This window comes from Mandrillus leucophaeus, unplaced genomic scaffold, assembly GCF_000951045.1.
Source record: "Mandrillus leucophaeus isolate KB7577 unplaced genomic scaffold, Mleu.le_1.0 Scaffold119, whole genome shotgun sequence".
Lineage (NCBI taxonomy): Eukaryota > Metazoa > Chordata > Mammalia > Primates > Cercopithecidae > Mandrillus > Mandrillus leucophaeus.
This window is the reverse complement of record NW_012100209.1, coordinates 1,662,171-1,675,935: the sequence shown is the minus strand read 5'-3', so window position 1 is coordinate 1,675,935 and position 13,765 is coordinate 1,662,171. Positions and strand designations below refer to the sequence as shown.

At 35.8% G+C, this 13,765-nt stretch overlaps 1 protein-coding gene across 1 annotated transcript in view; it reads left to right on the top strand.

Moving 5' to 3' along the window:
• Positions 1–13,765, top strand: part of C9 (complement component 9) — a 79,998-nt gene that overhangs the window by 24,892 nt on the left and 41,341 nt on the right. The window lies entirely within an intron of this gene.

Genomic DNA, 13,765 nt, shown 5'->3' with positions numbered 1-13,765 from the left:
CTTTTGGCTGAAAAATTGCTTCAATAAGTTTAGTACCAAACAATGTGAAAAACTCAGTAGAATGATAATTTCACAAGAACACAAGACTCAAAGAACAGGCGATATAGTTTGGATCTCTCTAGAAACATACAATTGTGTCTTCTCAATCCTCAGTAACATGCACCTAGTGACAAAGATGTGGCAAATACCTAGACTCCATAGAAAGAATTATCTAAGGATCTAAGATAACTAAAAATTAAATCAGTGCTGATTTAAGTAGTGATAACATTGCTTCCATGCTACTTGAGTTTTGCTGTTATTGTTTGCTAGCCTCCTGATGAAAACTCACCTTTGCGTTGGTTTTCCTTCAGAATCCCCCTATGAAGAGCCTGCTTGACTAATGTGAGTGGCTATTTTCACTCACCTTAAACTCCTCTACCTCTTGAAAATGATTTATAAAAATGATTTTTACTCTAATCAACACTATTCCAAACTTAACTATCTTTCCTAAAGTCACCTAATTCTCTGGAACAATGACAGACTGTAGCCCTCCACCATTAAAAAGATTAATATTTACCACCTTTAGAGATTCCTTCTTTGTTCCAAACAAGATATAATAAATAATAATAATAAGCTTGCTCCGACCCAGGAGCTACAAGAGTCTGTTTCTTAAAATGGTCCCATTGGTAAAGGAGACCCTTAAGGTCTGCTTTATTCAGTTATTACAAGATTCTTATTGTTATCAGTCCCACCAGTTTGAAAAATGTGTATGCTTTTAAAGAAGCATGGTTAATATTCCTTTACTTTCTGAAAATATAATAAATCAGTCCCTACATATTGCAGCCAGAAGCATGTTTTCTCATGAATGCTAAGACTGTCGTATCTTGACCATTTGACTGGCATTTTTTTTTTCACATGTGGTCATGTTTCTTATACTTATAAGTCAGAATATAAGTCAGTTGCCAACAAATTTGAGGAAATCTTTTGGACTGTTGGTTTTCCCCCATAATACCACATTAAACTTCTTTAAGCACAGATTTTTGGGATGGAAAGATGACAACTGTTTTTAAAAAGTATTACATACATTCTATTTTCTTAAATAGAAAATACCAAACATGGTCGCCTTGGTCATTGCTGATGGGAGAAGGGTTATTGTTGTGTTGATTTAGTTTGTTTGGAGTTTAGTCTGCATTTTAGTTTTTCTGTTTTCACCACTGTGATCAACTCTTAGCTTCTCTAATGGGGTAATAACTTGTATGACATAGGATGGTGAAGGCTAGGGGCTGCCCAGGACTGATCTTGAAGCCACATTTGGTGAGGAAACACTGCTTTCCCTTATCCATAACCCTGGAAACAGATGTGTTTCAGCATTTCAGAATGTTTGGGATTTTAGAAAGGTGATGTGGGGCTTACCTGCATATGATATACATCAAAGTGGAGTTTGAGCAGCATCGCATAGTCTAACACATCAATATTTCCGTAGCAAAACTAATCTATGTTCACATATGGTGGGAAAAATAAAGATTATAGATACCTTTTACTAGTTCAGGTGAGATTAATACCTCCAAAAAAGTTTGATGTCAAGCTTATTAGAAAGAAGATAGTAATTGTGAACTTGAATATTTATGTGGTGCCAACTGGGGTAGTGGGAGTTAAATAGGGGTTGGCTAAGGCCTCCAAATCACTCCCTTGCTGCTCCCACTGCTGATAATCCCCTTATTCAAATCTGTTATGGTCTCAGAAAATAAGTAGCCAAATTTGTTATTATTATACATAAAAGAACACAAACTTTTATGAGGGGAAATATCTACTTTAACTCCTTAGAGGGATTTTTTTTCTTTAATTCCTACTACTTAATGAAATATGTCATTTACTTTCTCATGTGTATCAGTAATACCTGAAGGCAAATTATACATATTATATTTCTTTATAGCTTATTACCAATACCAACTCAATATAATACTCACCAGTTTTTGTTGGATGAAATGATTTTTAACTCTTGCCTTAGTTACTTATTGGCAATAATTTTCGGGCTTTCATTTTTGAATACACCTAAATAATTGCATCTTCTTATCATCCATTCATACTCTCTCATTTAGGGTCTTTTGTCTCAAATCGGCTGTGGTTCTAGAGCCACTCTGCTCAGGTTGAAATTCCACCTCTGCCCCTTAGTGCTGTAAAATCTCAGGCAAATTACTTATCATCATTGTGCCTCAGTTTCTTTATCTATAAAATAGAAATAATAATGCCTACCTCATGGAGATAAATGGGTCTAAATATGTGAAACACTCAGGAAGTCACTGGCATATAGCAAGCCCTCAGTAAACATTAGCTATTATCCGTTTTAGAGTATAATTAGTAAAAGACTTAGCCAAAGCTAGGTACATAATTAGTGGTCACATAATAGGTCAAGATTTACTGACCACTTTATAAATTAACGGTAATGACCAAGAACAACTGTAGTCAGTAAAAAGGGGAGAGGGGAGTGGTGATTGCATTTATAACTTAGGTCCTTTTCTACTTACTTTTCTTTGGTTCTTTCTTCACTTTTGTTGTTGAATAATAATTTGTAAGCCTAAATCATGTTTCAAGTGTTCATTATAATTCTTCTTAAATCTGAGTCTCCATGAAAATGTAAGAATTGGTAGATGAACAAAAATTTGCAAAATGCACCCAGTTTATAAGTATACTTTTCACCCCAATCCTGCCAAAATCCTGGGTGACTTCAATATCATGTGGGCTGCCAAGTATTTTTTGTTGCCTCATAACTTCCTATACTATTTTACTATAGCCACTCTTATTTCTAGCCACCTAACCCTTGACTTTGTCTTTACCAGAATTTTGCTGTCTCTGAAATCTGAAAATCCAGCTTTTAAGCCTCTCATCTTATCACAATTGTCTAACCTCTCAGCTGTCACCCTCATTTATGCCCACAAACCTCTACTTGGCCTCATCTAGACCTTCAGGCTTTTTGGAATCTATTTTTCTCCTGGTGTATCTTGTTCCTCCTACTCTAAATTATTTTGTTCATCCAAGCTAGATCCATTTTGACTACATTTGCCAATATTAACAGTGTCCTTGCTTTCCATTCCTCCTACAATCCAGAAAAACTGATTTGGGATGAACTTTATTATTTTCTGCCCTACTTATAAACTTATACTGCTGAACACTAAAGAGAAAATTATGCTCACACAAAAACAGCTAGCATTATAATTTCAACTGGATCCTCCACACTGTTCAGTAGGTCCATGATACCTTCTGAGGCTTTCCTCATTCTTGTTCTTCACAGGAGCAGGCTCAATCTTTCAGCAACACCGTCAAGTCTCTTACTGTTACTCACCGTCTTGATCCTGGGTGCAGCAGATGACATTAGCTCCAACTTAACAGAGAACACCCAAGTTTTAGGCAGGAGCTTTCCAAGTTGTTTCTTCAAAGTTATTCTATGTACTTACTTTGCTACTCGATCCATCTTTACATCCTTCTATTTTCTCAGTAGGAAGTTATTCTTTCTCCTCCCTAGCCTGGATCCCTCTCCAAGTACCTTGCTAGACATTCTACTAAGCCTCCACTCAACCTTTCCTTCTTTTTCCTTCCACTCTGGGCTTCATATATAAATATTTTTCAAGGGTCTCATCTAAAAAGAAACAAATGAAGAAACCTCTCCCATCTCTATATACCCATGTTGTCTACAGTTGCTATCTCAACATATGTGCATTGCATTTATTCCCCACTCTCTGTTATCTTGTGTCTATTCATTTTTCAACCCTCTTCAAGTCTATCTCAAGCTTATTTTGAGCTCCCTTTTGGAGAATCCTTAAATAGTATTGAACTCTTTCCAGAGTTCCTAGCTTGCTTCACTAATTTCTCTCTATATATTCTTCTTGAGTGATTTCCTTTTCCTTTTCTCCTATGGCTTCGATTTTCACTCTATTTGATTGCATACAAATCCTATGTTACCAGCCCACATCTCTCTTTGAACTAGATGCTTGTATATCCAGTTGTCTGCCATTGTCACAGAGTCAACATACCTAAAACCGATAACCAATCTTACTCCCAATTTTCTGCTTCTTGCTCTTGAATTCTCTGTCTTGGTAAGTGGAAATAATATCACCCTAGTCATCAAACTCAAAACCTGAAATCCCTCCTTAAGACATTCTTTACAGACTCATTTCCCTCAAAACCCACAATATCCAATCAGTCTTCAATTTCTATTATTATAATCTCCTTTAAATCTGTTTCTTATTCCCCCTTCCCACTGCCACTGCCTTAAGCTGCCATCACTTCTCATGTGGGAATGACTCAAAATTGTCTTCTTAGTTTGTAGCCTCTAGTTTTTCTCAACTTCAATCATTCCCCACATTTCAGTATAAAAATAATAAATCTGATCATTCTCCTTGCAGCTTAAATTTGGTGAGTGTCTATCTATAGCCTTCAGTGCAGTAGTCAGTCTCCTTGGCAAGGAGTACAAAGTCAATCCTGATCTGATTTTTGATTGCCACTCCACCCTCAGCTTTCCCCTCTGAATTCTCCATCTTCTAAAATGCTTCTCCTACAAATAAATGCAATATGCTTTGACTTTTTCTCTATTTTGCTGTATAATAAGTATTTTTTGGTTACTATCTCAGTCTTTTATTGACCACAGAATCCTGAAAAATTAATACTGTATACTATGCTAAATAAATGCCTATTGAATGAATAAAAAATTCATGCCAGCATATTAACAGTCTAAGTTAATATTTCTAATGAAGGCAAAGAACAAATATTTAATTGGAATTGCCATTAAAGTTGACAGCAAAATTGCAAGCAGAGGCTTAATAAACATTCCAACTATTCTTTCTACTGGCAACTTAAGCCCATTTAGAAAATCTAGCAGCAGATAAAGCTTACTACATACCTGGTCATTTGTCCTATGTTGATGTTTCTCAAGTGGAAAATATGTAGTCTTTCTCTACAGAAACTGCTATCTTGAAAGGGACTCTGTTCTACAAATAAACTTATGCATTCACGGTTGAAGTCATAGGCAGGGGTCAACTCATGAAAGCACTCATGTACCATAATAAATACACTGAGCATAATCCTGAGCATAATGAGGGAGCCACTCCGGAGAGCAAGATGCTGAGAGTTTCATTTTAGAACTTCGTGTTTTGTAGAAATAAATTTTAAGGGAACAAGACCAGAGGTAATGAGAACAGAAGGAGGGTATTTTATGGTCCAAGAAGCAGATGACGAAAGGCTAATCTGGGTCTGTAATAGTAGAAATGAAGAGGAAGGATAAAATCCAGCATATTTAAGAATTAAGAGATTAGTAATAAATTGGAGACAGTATAGCATATGATCAGTCACAAGGTTCTGAATTAAGACTCTCTGGGTTTAAATTTTGGTAAATTCCTCCACTTATCATCTATGTGAATTTGGGCAACTTAGTTATCTTTCCTGGATCTCAATTTCCATCATAAAATGGCATGATAGTAGGATACACTTCATAGAGTTTCAGAAATATTAAATGTGTTAATAACCATAAAGTGATTAGAACAGTGCCTATCACAAACTAAACTTTCTATAGATGGACCCTATAAAAATGGAAAGCCAAAAACAAACAAACAAATAGAAAAAACAACCACACACACATACAGACAACCAGTGAATTATAGGCCATCAAAAGAGATGTGGGAAATTGTATGTGCAGGAAATCTACCAAAGAAGGAGTGGGTTCTAAGAAGATAATGATTCAAATGCTCATAATTTTGAGTTTGAGGGTCTATATGACATTAGATGGTGTTATCCTACAACAAGGAGATTATTTGAATCAAAATGGAGAGAATGATCTAAATTGTAAAAAGAGATCTAGGTGTCCATTAACATATACATGATCATTGCTTTTTTTTTTTGAGATGGAGTCTCGCTCTGTTGCCCAGGCTGGAGTGCAGTGGCACAATCCCGGCTCACTGCAACATCGGCCTCCCAGGTTTAAACGATCCTCCTGCCTCAGCCTCCTGACTAGCTGAGATTAGAGGCGTGTGCTACCATGCCCAGCTAATTTTTGTATTTTAGTAGCGACGGAGTTTCACCATGTTGGTCTCTAACTCCCGACCTCATGATCTGCCTGCCTCGGCCTCCCAAAGTGCTGGGATTACAAGCATGAGCAACCGCACCTGGTGATCATTGCATTGTTAAGAGTGCCTGAGATTACCCAAGAAGTGTACAATGAGGGAGAAGAGAAGAACATAGAGACTGAAGTCCTAGAGCACACAAACGTTTAAGACTTAGGCAGAGAAAAAAATATTCTATAGATAATAGAGATGAATTGTATTTGTTATCCTTTACTAACTGTCAAATTACCCCAAAACTTAATGGCTAAATGGTTAAGAATGTGAGAGTAGCTTGGCTAGATGGTTCTGGCAGAGGGGTGCCTCAAGAGGTTACAATGAATCTGTTCTTCATAGATTTCTCCTTTCAATTAGTGAGAGATGGCTTTGATAATAATATGTGATTTATGGTTTTATTATCCATTTGTACAAATAAAATTTTAATGACATCTTCAACAGTTTTCTCTACTTACTCTCTATTTACAACTGCCCTCCAAACCTCTACAACTTGAACTCTGAAATATTTCTTGATTGTGTCTTTCTCTTCCATTTTTAGTGCCATAGGCAATGTTTATTTCTTTTCAAGGAGCATTATATGAACAAATTCTTAAACAGGATAACTTCAACTGACCCCTATAATATGTCTGCCTCCTAGAACATGCAAGCCACTTGACCTTCTGTCTCTGAATCTAGCTTCTCCAACATCTGTTTATTCAGTACTCATAAAGAAACTTCCTTCCATCTTTGTGCTTTTCTGCTTTCTGTAATCTTGCCCCTTGGTCTCCTCTTCTAAGACTTTTGCTTTTCTCTCTATGATGGTTACAAGTGTTGGTCCATTTCATAATGCTTAACATTAAGCCTAGACGTCTTTTGGCATGGATGGATTTTTGCATTTCCCAATTCAGCTTTTGTTCCTATGCTCTCTGGGATGACCCCATCCTCACAGTTTCAGGCTGTACTCGCAACTACCATCCCGGCATAGTGAGAGAGGCTACTTTTTCTTGAGTCGTTCAACAACATCCTGATTGATACCCTGACCAACAATCTCTTGTATTTGAAAGTGGCCCTCTACACTACTGAGTTGATATTTGCCTTATGCCATTTCCTTTCTAGTCATTTCACATACAAGCTGGTGCCTACAAATTACACCCCTCTATCAAAAAGCCACAATGTCACCAGTATTGTTCTTTTTTCTCACGATTGCTTTGGCCATTCAAGATTTTCTGTGGTTCCATACAAATTTCAGGATTGTTCTTTTTATTTCTGTGAAAAATGACATAAAATTTTGATAGGGATTGCACTAAGTCTGTAGATCATATTGGGCAGTATTACTATTTTAACAATATTAATTATTTCAAACCATGAATATTGGATATCTTTCCAGTGATTTGTATATTTTCCATTTCTTTCATCAATGTTTTATGAATTTCATCATACAGCTCTTTCATCTCCTTGGTTAAATTTATTCCTAAGTGTTTTCTTTTTAATTCTGTAGTAGATAGTATTTTTAAAAGTTTCTTTTTCAGATAGTTTGTAGCTAGTGAGTAGAAATGCAGCTGATTTTGCATGTTGATTTTGTATCCTGCAACTTTACTGAATTTGTTAGTTCTAATATTTTTTGTCTTTCTTTGTTTTTTGGGTGGAGTCTTTAGGGTTTTCTACATAAAAGATTATGTCATCTGCAGACAATTTTACTTCTTCCTTTCTGACTTAAATGCCTTTTATCTCTTTCTTTTGCCTAATTGCTCTAGCTAAGACTTCTAGCACTATTTTGAACAGAAATAGAGTGGGCATCCTTGTCTTGTTCCTGACGTCTGATAAAAATTTTCAGTTTTAATCACTGAGTATAATGGTCAATGTGGGCTTGTTGTATATGGCCTTTATTACGTTGAGATGCATTCCTTCTCTCCAACAAACCTAATTTGTTGAGAGTTTTCTAATCTTTAAATGACGTTGAATTTTATTGAATGCTTTTTCTACATCTATTGAGATGATCATATAATTTTTATCCTTCATTCTATTAATGTGGTGTATCACAATTGTTGATTTGCATATGTTAAACTATCCTTGCATCCTAGATATATATCTCACTTGATCATTGTGTATGATCATTTTAATATATTTCTGAATTCAGTTTGTTTATATTTTATTGAAGATACATATACATATATGTTAATCACGGATATTAGTTTGTAATTTTCTTTTCTTGTAGTGTTTTTGTCTGGCTTTGGTATCAAGGTAATGCTGGTCTTATAAAATGAATTTGGAAATATTCCCTCTTCTTCAATTCTGTGGAATATTTTAAGAAAGCCTAGGATTAGTTCTTCTTTAAATATCTGGTAGAATTCATCAGTGATGCCTTAAGATTCTGGGCTTTTCTTTCATGAGAGACTTTTTGTAGTACTGATTCAATCTTTTTAATCATTATTGGTCTGCATTTTCTGTTTCTTCATAATTCTATCTTGATAGGTTGTATGTTTCTAGGAATGTATCCATCTCTTCTAGGTTATTCAATTTCTTTGTGCATAATTTTTCATAGTAATATCTTATGTTTATTTACATTTCTGTGGTATCGGTTGTACAGCTGTCCCTAGGTATCTATGAGGAATTGGTTCCAGGACCACTCACAAATACCTAAATTCTTAGATGCTCATATAAAATGGTGTAATATTTGCATATACCCTACGCTCAGCCTCCAGCATAATTTAAATATCTCTAGATTACTTAGAATACCTAAGTCATGTAAGTGCTATTTAAATTTAAATAGTTGTTATACTGTAATGTGTAGAGGATAATGACAAGGGAAATAGTTTGTACATGTTCAGTACAGATGCAACCATTGTAGAATCAACTACATTTTTGATCCGATGATGGTTGAATCCATGGATGCAAAATCCGCAGATATGAAGAGCCAACAGTAATATCTCCTCTTTCATTTCTGATTTTATTTGAGTCTTCTCTTTTCTTCCTGAGTTAGCCTAGCTAAAGGTTTGTTCATTTTGTTTCTTTTTTTAAAAACTAACTGTTGGTTTTCTTGGTCTTTTCTGTTCTTTTTCTGCTACCTATTTTATTTATTTCTGCTCTGATCTTTATTATTCTCTTACTTCAATTAATTTTAATTTAGTAAGCTTAGTTTGCCTTTCTTTTTCTAGTTCCTTAAGATATAATGATAGATTGTTTGAGAAATTCTTTTTTGATGTAGGCTTTTATTACTATAAACTTTTCTCTTAGAACTGCTTCTGCTGCATCCCATAAGTTTTGGGATGTTGTGTTTTCATTTTTATTTATTTTAAGATATTTTTAAACTTTTAATCTCTTTGTTGACTTATTGTTCAGGAACATGTTAATTTTTCCATATTTGTGAATTTTCCAAAATTTCTCCCGTTATTGATTTCTAGCTTCATACCATTGTGGTCAAAAGAGATCATTAATATTATTTTAATATTCTTAAAATGTTTAAGATTTGTTTTATGGCCTAATACATGATCTATCCACAAGAATGTTCCATGTGTGCTTAATAAAAACATGTATTATGTTACTTTGGATGGAATGTTCTGTGTATATTTGTTAGGTCTATCTGGACTAAAGTGTAGTTCAGTTCCAATGTTTCCTTAATCATTTTCTCTCCAGATGACCTGTCTATTGTTGAACGTGGAGTATTGAGAAGTTCCCTACTATTATTTTATTGCAGTTTGTCTCTCCTTTCAGATCTATTAATATTTACTTTATACATTTAGGTGCTCTGATGTGAGGTGCATAGAAATTTAAATATCCTCTTGCAAAATTGACCCCTTCATTATTATATAATGATCTTCTTTGTCTCTTCTTACAGTTTTTGACAAGTCAAAATTTTATCTGGTATATTTAGCTATCCCTGCTGTATTTTGGCACTTAAAGGTGAAGTGAGTCTCATAGGCAGCATATATAATAGTTGGGGCCTGCTTTTTAATCCATTTAGCTACTCTACATCTCTTGATTGAGTACATTTAAGATAATTATCGGTAGGTAAGGACTTACCACTGCCATTTTATTCATTATTTTCTGGTTGTTTTGTATGTTCTTTCTCGTTGTTTCTCTCTTGCTATCTTCCTTTGTGATTAGATAATTTTCTATACTGATATGCTTTAATTCTTTGCTTTTTATGTTTTCTGTGTTTATTATAGTTGATTTTTTTGTGGTTTTCATGAGTTACCATGCAGCTTACATAAAATATCTATACTTATAATAGGCTATTTTAAACTGTTAGCAACATAAATTCCATCACATTTTTAAAACTTCTACACTTTTCCTCCCCACATTTTGTTTTTGATGTCACAATTAACACCTTTTTATATTGTGTATTACTTAACTATTATAGCTATTATTATTTCTAATAGTGTTGTCTTTTAATTTTCATACTACAGATATACTTGATTTGTACATCATCATTATGGTATTAGAGTATTCTGAATTTGACTATGTACTTAATTTTACCAGTGAATTTTATAATTTCATAAATTCTTTATGTTATGAATTTTCATTCTTTTCTTTCAACTTGAAGAACTCCCTTTAGCATTTCTTATAGGAAGGTCTAGAGGTAATGAACTTTCACAGCTTTTGTTTCTCTGGGAAATTTTTTATTCCTTCATCATTTATGAAGGTCAGAATTGCCCAGTATACTGTTCTTGATTGGCAGTTTATTTTTCTTTCAGTACTCTTGAATATATCATCTCACTATCTCCTGGATTCAAGGCTTTTGCTGAAATATCTGCTAGTAATCTTATGTGAGCTCCCTCATATGTGATGAGTTGTTCTTCTCTTGTTTTCAAAATTCTCTTTGTTGTATGATTTTTGAGTTTTACTGTAATGTGTCCAAGAGAAGATCTCTTCAAATATAGTGTATTTGGGGTTCTTTGGGCTTCATAGACCTGCGTGCTTGTTTTTTTCTCCACTTTGGGGAAATTTGCTGTCATTATTTCTTTAAATAAGCTCTCTACGCTTTTGTGTTTCTCTCTTCCTTCTGGGGCACCATAATACATATACTGGTTCACTTGATGGTGCCCATAGTTCCCACAGGACTTCTTCACTATTTTTTATTCTTTTCTATTTTTTGTTTTTCTGATTGGTGATTTCAAATGAACTGTCTTTGAGCTCATGATTCTTTCTTCTGTGTGATAGAATCTGCTACTGAAGCTCACTATGAAATTGTTCAGCTCATCTGTTGTGTCCTTTAACTCCCTAAATTTGGTTGTTTGTTCTTTTTTATGCTCTCTCTCTATTGAACTTCTAATTTTGTTCATATATTTTTTTCCTGATTTCATCTAGTCTTCTGTCTGTATTCTCATGCAACTCAATGAGCTTCTTTAAGATAATTATTTTGAATTCATTTTCAGGCAGTTTGTAAATTTCCACTTCTTTAGGGTCAATTGCAGGTGCTTTATTTTGTTCCTTTGGTGGTGTCATGTTTCCCTGATTATGTGTGATCTTTGTGGCCATGCATATCTATGCCTTCGAAGAAGTAAGCACTTATTCCATCCCTTAAAGACCGACTTCAGCAGGGATAACCCTTCATTAATCAGTTTGTCTAGAGATTCTGGGCAAGTCATCTGGCATGGTCCACAAGCAGGCTTGATGCTGGAGTCCTTGGGCAGACGTGATTGGCTCCTTGACTCACTGGAGAAGGCCTAGAGCTTGGGTCTGCTGGAACGAGCCTGGTGCCTGTATCCATAGAGGTCAGCCTAGCACTGGAGTCTACAGAAGTGGGCCTGGACCCTGGGTCCAGTGGGTCCACTGGATCTTGAGGCTATAAGGACCATCCTGGGGCCTGAATTCATGAAGGCTAGCCTGGAGCCTGGGGCCAATAGGGCTGCCTTTGCACTGGGATGGGCCTAGAGGCTGGATCCCCGGTCTCAGGCCTGATTTTTGGATTTGCAGTGACCATTCTGGCACTGGGTGAAACTGGAGCCTGAGTCTGCAGAGACCAGCCTTTGAGACTGAGTCCCAGATGCTGGCCTGGTGCCTGAGGTCATGGAAGCTGGCCTGAAGCTGAGATATTTGGGTGCTAACCTGGCATAGCTGGAGGCTTAGTCTGCAAGTAAAATCCTGAGTCTGGGGACACAGGGATCAGCCTCATTCTGGGCCTGTCTAAAGCCTGAGTTGAGGCTGGAACCTTTGTCCATGAAACTGGCCTCAGGCCTGAGGCCACAGAAGCTGGCCTGGCACTGGTTAAGCCTGGACCCTGTATCAATAGGGTGCTGGGATGTAGCTAGAGTCAAAGACTGGAGTTTTATTTAATAAGTAATTATAAAAGAAGTGGTTTTCATTTTATTTTGTTTTAAAAGAGGAGCCATAAAAGCTTGCAGCAAAAATATTTGTTAGTCTGTTGTATCAGGAGAGGCTTTCCTAAAGCAGTGATGTTTCGGGTAAAACTTGAAACAGGAGTGAGAATTAATCAACCTGAGGCCTATGATTTGTGTGTATGTGTGAGAGGGAGTGTGTGTGATGTGTGTGCTATGAGAGGATTGAGGGGGAAAGAGTAAGAGAACATTCCAGAAAGTCAAAGCAGCATAAAAGGGACTTAGGGTAAGAACAGCATGGGTTGTGGAACAGCTAGATGGCTGACACACAGTGATGGAAAGATTGACTAGAAATAAACCTAGTTTAGACTATATTAAAGTCATTAGAAATACATTGGAAGGATCTAAGTAGGGAAGTGACAATGGTTAGTTTGCTTTTCCCTGTTATGCTAGGAAGTTTCTTCAACATGTCTTGTTTTAAAGATAACTATATACATTTCAGTCTTTTCATGAGACAGTAGTAGCTTTAGGTTTCCCATGCAGAACAACCACTCAATACATACTACTAAATCCAATTCATGACACTGTCTGAAGATACAGGTGTCCCCTTCCCAGACAAGTTACACCTAATTCAGAAGATCTCTGAAAAGAGAACTGAAACACTTATATATCAACCCTCTCATTGACAATAACCTGACAATAGCCAAGTTGGGAAAAAAAAAAAAGTTTAATTGAAAGTTTAGTGTTGAAGGAACATACCTCAAAATAGTAAGAGCTGTATATGAAAAACCCACAGCCAATATCATACTGAATGGGCAAAAGATGAAAGCATTCTCCTTGAAAACCAGCACAAGACAAGGATGCTTTCTCTGATGACTCATATTCAACATAGTATTGGAAATTCTGGCCAGTGCAATCAGGCAGGGGAAAGAAATAAAGGGTATTCAGATATGAAGAGAGAAAGTCAAATTATCTTTGTTTGCAGATGACATGATCCTATATTTAGAAAACCCCGTTGTCTCAGCCCAAAAGCTTCTTAAGCTGATAAGCTACTTCAGCAAAGTCTCAGGATGCAAACTTAATGTGCAGAAATTGCTAGCACTCTTATATACCAACAACAGGCAAGCAGAGAACCAAATCATAAATTAACTCCCATTCACAATTGCTAAAAAAAAAAAAAAACCTGTAAAATACCTAGGAATACAGCTAACAAGGCACGTGAAGGACCTCTTCAAGAACTACAAACTACTGCTCAGGGAAATCAGAGAGGACATAAGCAAATGGAAAAACATTTCATGCTCACAGATAGGAAGAATCAATATTGTGAAAATGGCCATACTGCCCAAAGTAATTTATAGATTCAATGCTATTCCCATTAAACTACCACTGACATTCTTCATGAATTAGAAAAAAAAAAAAAAAAAA